This window comes from Lycorma delicatula, chromosome 2, assembly GCF_047948215.1.
Source record: "Lycorma delicatula isolate Av1 chromosome 2, ASM4794821v1, whole genome shotgun sequence".
In the NCBI taxonomy this organism is placed as follows: Eukaryota; Metazoa; Arthropoda; class Insecta; order Hemiptera; family Fulgoridae; genus Lycorma; species Lycorma delicatula.
Window position 1 is genome coordinate 233031818 of NC_134456.1, and position 8472 is coordinate 233040289.

The following is an 8472-nucleotide window of genomic DNA, read 5'->3' on the forward strand; positions in this document are numbered from 1 at the left end:
CGAATCATTGTTGACCTGAAAGCAATAGGGCTTCTCGCTCTCCAGAGTGGCTTTATGAATTGTATGTGTTTCTTGTGCTTGCGGTATAGTTTGGCTACAGATACTACACAGTCAAAAAGAAATCACTTTACCCAAGGAAAGGAAATTATTTTCAATATTCCCCTTGTCAAAGCAAATCGTATTAATTTACCACCTTTATAAATAAAACTAGGCCTAATGAAGAATTTTGTAAAAGCATTAGATAAAGATGGAGACGGCTTTAAATAATTATCTGAGATTTTTCACAATTAAGTGAACCAAATTAAAAGAGGGAATATTCATTTGGCCAGATATAAGAAAATTAATTCAGGAAAATATATTTGACAGCAAACTGAATCCTAATGAACTAGCAGTATGGAAGTCATTCAAAAATGTTGTTACTGGTTGTTTTGGAAAAAAAAAGCTGAAAATCATGATCAGCTTATAAATGAACTCTTAGAAACTGCAGAATGTCATTGAAAATTCATTTTTACTTTCTCCTTTGTACTTTTTCCCTTTAAACTTGAGTGACATCAATGACAAACAAGGAGATAGGTTCCACCAAGATATATTGCAGAAAGAACAATGTTATCAAGGCAGATGGGATGAATCTATAATGAGTGAATACTGCTGGATGATAAAAAGAGAAGACTTAACTGGTCACAAAAGGAAAGTAAGAAAAAAGAAATTAAGATAAACATAAATGTCTGCAAAATAAAGGTAGGAATTATTATTTTTGTATTCTATTATTTGAGAAATTTCTCAATATTTTAAAGGTCATAAAAAAAAAATCTGAGGGTGAAGAAGAAAAACTGATTTCATTTTAACGTTCAGCATAAAAATTACATTCTAATTCACTTTTACCTCAGTTCCAAATTATTATTTTTTTTTTTTTGTTGACCTGTATTATTAATTAGATAAATATTTTAGGTTAAATATCTTCTATACAAATAAATAAATAAAATTAATTTTTTCTTATAGTTGATGTTATAAATAGTTCTATAAATTTTGAAAAATTACAAATTACACAAATAGAATTTTATTTGTTACAGTTATTATTTTTAAAACAGATTGTAAATTATTATTATTAGTAATAGTAATATTGCAATATTCAGTTTTAACTGTATGGACTAGAATTTGATTCTATATAATGTAATTTTATTTGTATTGTAAGTTACTTATATCATTATTTTTGTTTTTCTATTCATTGTTATTAAATATAAAACTACTTCCTTTGCTTATGTTGTTTAAATTATGAAATTTTTCTATTTTTACAGCTGTACAAAGTGTTTGTACGTTGTCAAGCATGTCTGATATAATTCTAGTTGGAACACAACATTGTTGTGTGTATTGGATGGACTTGTCTGAAATTTTTCTGAATTACAATGAAGATTTTTGTAAGTTTGTTCTGCCAAAAGAACAGATTTTTGATGAATTACTGTTAACTACAAAAAAGTTGGAAGAAGCTAATTTAGCTATGCAAAGAGAAGATTCTATTATGAGAGCTATATCTTTAATTTCAAGAACTACATTTTTAAATAAATATTTTACTATTTTAGTAAAATGTTATTCAGGTAATGGTGTTGATAAAATCTATTAAATTATACTAATTTAATTATATTCTTTTTTTTGTTTTACCAGAAACTGGAAATTGTTTTTCTTCTTCTTTTAAAATATTATGTATTTTGTTAGGTGCTGTTTCTGGTAGTCAAGCATGTTTTTTCCTTATCCTTTCCAGAGAAGTATTATTTCCTTAGAAACCTCATAACTTTTAAAATTACTGCTTTTTGTTATATTTCATTTTGAAATAAAATAATACGAGATATTTTTTACATATATGAGAGTTGTCCCAAAAGTAATGCACTGTTCACATGCACACCAAAGCAAAGACATAGAACAACTTGCGGCAACCAGCAGTTTATAGCCTAAAGTGTCACAAGTCAGACCGTATAGGTTTGGAGTTTATTATGTGCATGGTGATATCAATGCAGTCTGAAGACGAGGCAGAAATGAATTAAAGTTGCATAACAAAATTCAAGCAATGTGCATACATCAAAATCAAAACAAGAGAAAATATTATGCCAATAATTGATCATTTGTTACAGGAAGTGTGTAGTAATGATAATGTAGATCATACCACCGTACAGCATTAGCATAAAAAGTGTAAAGAGGGCAGAAGAAGTACTGCAGATGACCACGCTCTCGATGACCATCTACTGCTGTAGACAACTGAAGCATCACTACTGCTGTAGACAACTGAAGCATCACTACTGTTGGAATGGTGTTCGGGGCAAAGACTGTCACATGATGGTGAAGGAAATTGAAAAAACTATGGTACACCGCATTTTAACAAAACATTTGCACAAAAAAGGTTGCAGTGCAATGGGTACCAGTTCTTAAAATAGCAAACACTTTTAACAAGCATGTACTGTTCTTTAAAGGAAGCAGTTCTTGAATAGAATAATTTTTGTTGGTGAAACATAGATATGTGATTTTGAACCTGAACTGAAGTCACAAAGCAGTGCTTAGAAGTGTCAGTATTCTCTGAGACGAAAGAAATGTCATCACATGCCATAAAAAATAAGGATGTTTGTTTATGATAAAGAGGGTGTTGTTATTGTTATGAACATAATCCAAGTGAAGGGTTAGTGTGACTGCTTCTTACACAGAAATGTCATTTGGAAGGTTTTGCAAATGAAAGATTAAAAACTGTATCCAAAAAAAAAAAATCAGCAGTTGTGTACAAATTTTGCATGATAATGCACACCAATGTATTTTGAGTTCTCTTGTTGGTATTTTCATCATTTATGCTTAGGAAACATGTTGTCATCCACTATACAGCCCTCATTTGAGTCAGTTGGACTTCAGTTTTAACAAACCCAAAAGAACCACTCCAAGATTTGTTTACAGCAGTTTGAAAAAGAGTTAGCTGCCATGACAGGAAATTCTACTTCAACGAAGAATGTTTTTTGACAGGAATCCAAAATCTGCCACCTCATTGGCAAGTATGTTTACACATGGTGAGAAATTATATTACAGGGCTGTAAACTTAGTTCAGTATACAATTAAATTTTATTTGAATCCTGATGATCTGTGCATTATTTTTAGAACAACCTTTGCAAATATATAAAAAATAATTATTAAATACGTACATATTAAGAGTTATTTGTTTTTGATTACTTGCACTGGTTATATATGAATCAGTTGATGTATGTTTACTATTATTTGAATAAACATACAGTTACTGTTGTGGGAAATGATAGAATTAGTGATTACAGTTATATTTTTCATTACCCAAATTCTTTAAATTGTGTTGCATTGTACTTATTAAATTTTAACATTTGATATATGAATTAAATTGTTTTTATTTTAAAAATAAATCTTTCCTAGATTGCATTGTTTGGTTAAGTATGATATAACGAACAACTTCTTATAAGTAACAGCACTAATACATTTTTAATATAATAGGTTTTGCTACTCATATTTTACAAATCACTTAATAGTAACATATATATATATCACGTAATAGTAATATATATATATTTATATATGTAATGTTATTTATTATTGTTTAGGTGCCTTAATTTATAAATTCAGTTGCATTCATCGTCCACAGATATGTAATGCAATGTAAATGTTAAAGATTTCTAGACATCAGTCATCAGTGGAGGCTAAAAGGAAACCTTTTTTTTTTTTACTCAGAATTTCAGTAATTCATACTTATTCAATATGACTTATTCGTTATTAATGCAGATCAGGAAAAGTTTTTATTTAAATTATAATTACTTGGAAGAGTGAGATAATACACACTTAAGTGAAAGTTCAACAATTTTAAATACACATTTTATTTATTAGCTCATAATTTTTATTGCAGATTTCTAGATTTTCCTTTATTTCATCAACTTACATGTAGTTTAAATGCGAAATCTTTGTATTGTTACTTTTGTTTTTGCTTTAATTTGACAAAAGCAATTATCTCCATAGTTGTGTTTCTGGGAGAAATAAAAAAAGGATGTGAGCATATAATCAACATATTGAACAAAAGAATTTGTGTTCATTACTTGTTTACAATTATCAGACTTCTTTGCAGGTTTGAAGAATTTGTAGGCGTAGTTTACCTCTGATAATGGGGAAATAGGGATTGTGGGTACATCTTGAGAGTTTTTTTTTGACATATTAAATGACTTGTAAATTAAACTTAAAAAAGAATTCATTCAATTTTTTTTTACATACAGAAGTGTTATAAATTTTGATACCCTAAGTCTAACTTGACAGAAATTGAATTTTTAAATTAGATTGAAGTTTTTCCTCCACTTGTCTTGAACTTATTTAGTGAAAGTTGGGAATTTTTAATTTACATTTTTTTATTAGTCACTAGAAGTATTTTCCCATTTGTATCAAATTGAATTATTATTATATAAAATTATAAAATCAACCTTCTACTTATAAAGGGCAAATCCACCTAACCGTGGTTTTCTGCAGGTAAGAAAAGAAAGAGAGAAAAAAACATATATATAGACATTTCATTATTAATAAAAATCACTAATAATATATCAAAATTGCAAGCTAAATATAATTTAGTAATTTATATAAAAATTGTTTTGTCTTTTAAACTTTATATTAAGCTTGCTATTTTAGAATCTTCATTAATAATTTTAGTTTTAGTTAAAGCATACTAGACAACATATTTAAAAGAAATTTATATATGTGTATGTAAGTAATAAAAATATGGACATCTAAAATGTAGTAGATAAAAAATTGCCAACTTAGCTCCTTTTACAGTTATGAATAAAGAATGCATTCTTGTTGTTTTTGTCTTCTTCTTCTGTTCTTTAAAACTGTCCCTATTCATTTTTGAATGATAATCTGAAGAATTAACTGCAAATACTTTCTTTAATGAACCCTGTTTTAACCAAAACTGCGTGACATACTATTAAACAACTGCCTTTCTGATGACTACTTTAATTTTAATATCTCATTTTTCTTAATGATTTTCATTAACCCATGTCTAATCCATGACAAACATTTTAATTTTTTAAATGTCTTTAAAAATTCAATTCTTTTTAATACAATTTCAGGTTTCTCAATCAAGAAACATCAACCATCTTCAGTTTTTTTTTACAACAAAAACATCTACTGTGTGGAGAAAAATCCATGCAATTTTCAGGTCGCCAGGGCAATCTATTCTCGGTCTTGTCGATGAGGGAGGACTCCTTACGTCATCTTCGGCTGTAGCAAATACTTTAGCGAAATCTTTCCGATCGGGTTTCTCTCACCTCGTCGTATAGTAACGACTTTCAGAGGTACAAAGCACAGATGGAAGTATTGGAGTTGAATATTGGTGTTTCGGTTGGTGAATTGAACGCTCCATTCTTACTTAAAAAATTGTTGCACGCACTTAGGAACTCATGTGAAACTTCCCCTGGACCGGACAACGTTCGCCTTTGTATGCTTTCGCACCTTCCTGACTCAGCACTACAACATCTTTGAGTATTTACAATGGTTTATTCTCCGGACAAGTCTTTCCGCCCGACTGGTCGTTGGCATTTATTATACCGGTATTAAAGCCTGGCAAAGAGAAAACCGATCCCTTAAGCTACCGCCCTATTTCTTTAACAAGCGTGTTGTGTAAAGTAATGGAAAGGATGGTGAACCGCAGGCTTGTGTGGTACTTAGAGAAACATGGCTTCCTTTCTTCGGAACAGTGTGGTTTCTGACATGGGAGATCTTCCATTGACCATTTGGTGTCGATGGAGACAGCCATACAAAACGCCTTCCTGAACCGCCAACACCTCGTTGCTATCTTTTTCGATATAAAAAAGGCGTATGAAACGGCCTGGCGACGTGACATTCTTAACACCCTTAGGAGGTGGGGGATCACTGGCAACATGCTTGCTTTTATCTGGGTATTCTTGAATCACCAGACATTTCGTGTTCGTGTTGACGATTCGCTTTCAGACAGTGTCGTCTCAGAAAATGGGGTACCGCAAGGTAGTGTATTAAGTGCCACCTTGTTTTCTGTGGCTATAAACAGCATTACCAATTGTGTACAGGCTCCTGTCTCTTGTTGTCTTTTCGTTGATGATTTTGTTATTTACGTTGCTAGCCGCTCTACGCCCACTGTGGAGCGACTGATGCAGAACACTATATTTCGCCTTGAGGCTTGGTCAGGGACTACTGGTTTCACATTTTCACCTGACAAGACGAAATGTGTGGTCTTTTCTCGGCTACGGAACCCTTCTAATCCGCGGGTTTTTCTGAACAGGGAGCTTATTGCTGTCTCTACTTACGTCAGGTTTCTGGGTTTGCTTTTTGATAGCCGTCTTACTTGGGTCACACATATGAGGGATTTGAGGACAAAGTGTTCCAAACTTTTGGATATGATGCGGGTTCTAAGTAACACCAACTGGGGGGCCGATCGGTCGTGTATGTTACGTTTTTACTACTCCCTTGTTCGTTCCCGTTTGGATTATGGTTGTGTTGCCTATTTTTCAGCTCATCAAACCGTACTTAAGATGCTGGACGGTGTGCGTCATGCTTTTCTTCGGCTTGCTACAGGTGCGTTTAGATCGAGCCCTATCGCAAGCTTACTTGTAGACAGTGGCGAGCCATCGCTTTGGGATAGACGAGACCAGCTTTTGTTATCTTATTTTGCCCCTCTCAGCGGACAGCCAAATCACCTAGCTTTTGACCCGGTTCTTAAGAATCCTAATTTGAGGAAGTATGAGGACCATCCACGTTGTACTGTGCCTGTGGGTGTCCGTACACGACGTCTGCTGCAGCGTATGAATGTTGGCATTCCCTCGTTCTTTCCATCATGTCCGTGCTCGAATCCCCCATGGAGAATAAACCATGTAAATTTTACATTTGATCTTACAACGTATGATAAACGATCAATGCCACCTATTGTTTACCAGCAGGTGTTCCAGTTTCTCCTCACCAAGTCGAACCCAGACGTGGTGGTGTACACTGATGGGTCGAAGCATGATGACGGTAACGTTGGTTGTGCTTTTGTTTTCAATGAACAGACTTATATGTTTGGCCTACCCGGTATTACGAGTGTGTTCACCGTGGAACTACTTGCTGTGGATAGGGCTCTAAGTATCGTTGGCCCTAAATATAGGAACATTCTTATTTGCAGTGACTCGTACAATGCTCTCCAGGCGTTGGAAAACCTTTATTCCGGACATCCTGTTGTTGTTGGCATTTATGATAAAATCACTGAGTTAGAAAAACGAAACAAGGGGATAGGTTTTTGCTGGATCCCTAGCCACGTTGGGATTCTTGGTAATGTGAGGGCAGATTCTGCTGCGAAAGATGCGTGTATTCACCCTCTTTCACCACCCGCGTTACTACCTTTGATTTTATCAATCATATGAAACAATCACTGCGAGCAAGGTGGCAAAGTGGGTGGACGGCTGCCGTTGATGGTAAACTTCGACGGATTAAAGACTCAGTGTTGCTGTGGGGCTCCTCTTGCAGGAACTCTCGTCGTGAGGAAGTGGTCCTCTGCCGGTTTCGGTTGGGGCATACTAGGATCACACACGAATATCTAATGTCAGGAGGAGACCCACCCCTGTGCACACGATGCAACTGCCGCATGACTGTGCACCACATTCTTGTGGACTGCGTATGTTATGCGGCATTGCGTCGTCAGTTTAATATACCCAGCAGCATTCGTGATGTCTTGGGAAATGATGGCAGGGTTTTGGAGTGAATGTTTCTCTTTTTGCATAGTACTGGGTTACTGCAAATATACTTATATATGTTTTTCTGTTAGGAGAGTTTTTTAATAATTTTAACCTTTATTTTCGATTTGATTTTTTAGCTCTATGTGTTTAATTTTACTATCCGGGGTGGGGATTTTTGCACAACCCGTCAGAGTTAGGTAAGTTTTTATATTTTCTTTATTCTATTATTTTATCTTTAATATTTTATCAACTTTGTCTGTGATATTAGATTTGGGTTTTATTTTGCTTTGTTGGCTTGTTTTAGTAAATTTTTATTAATATTACGTTTACACCTTGTATAGCTTATTATTTTGGAGTTATATTACTGTTTTAATAATAACAACCGGCGATGATAACGCCCAGGCATTTTTCGCCCACAAACAACAAAAAAAAAAAACAAAAACCAATTTTTTTCACAATACGACGAACGGTTGTAGATGATATTTTTGTATCCAGTTTTTCCCATATTTCTTCTCTGAACTTCTTAACAGTAGGGGTAGTCCTAATATATGAGTCTGCACAATACATGATGGTTGAAATCGTCCAGTAATAGATTTACATTCCGTGTCCTATTTTCCCCTGGCATTTCATACAGAACGCAACTGTCATTACTATTGCATTCCTTACCTGTCCTACATATCCACTGTACTGACCTCCAACTAATGCGGCATGTTTCGGCAATGATTTCATGAACCACTCTTAATTGTATGGCCATGTTGACTGG

At 33.8% G+C, this 8472-nt stretch overlaps 1 protein-coding gene across 1 annotated transcript in view; it reads left to right on the forward strand.

Annotated features, from left to right (window-relative positions):
* LOC142320388 (uncharacterized) overlaps window positions 1–7872 on the forward strand; it is a 31230-nt gene extending 23358 nt beyond the window's left edge. Inside the window, exons 6-7 of the mRNA XM_075358094.1 lie at window positions 1296–1592; window positions 7847–7872. The gene's annotated coding sequence lies outside the window, so the exon portion shown is untranslated. The remainder of the gene's footprint in view (window positions 1–1295; window positions 1593–7846) is intronic.
* Window positions 7873–8472: the final 600 nt, after the last annotated feature.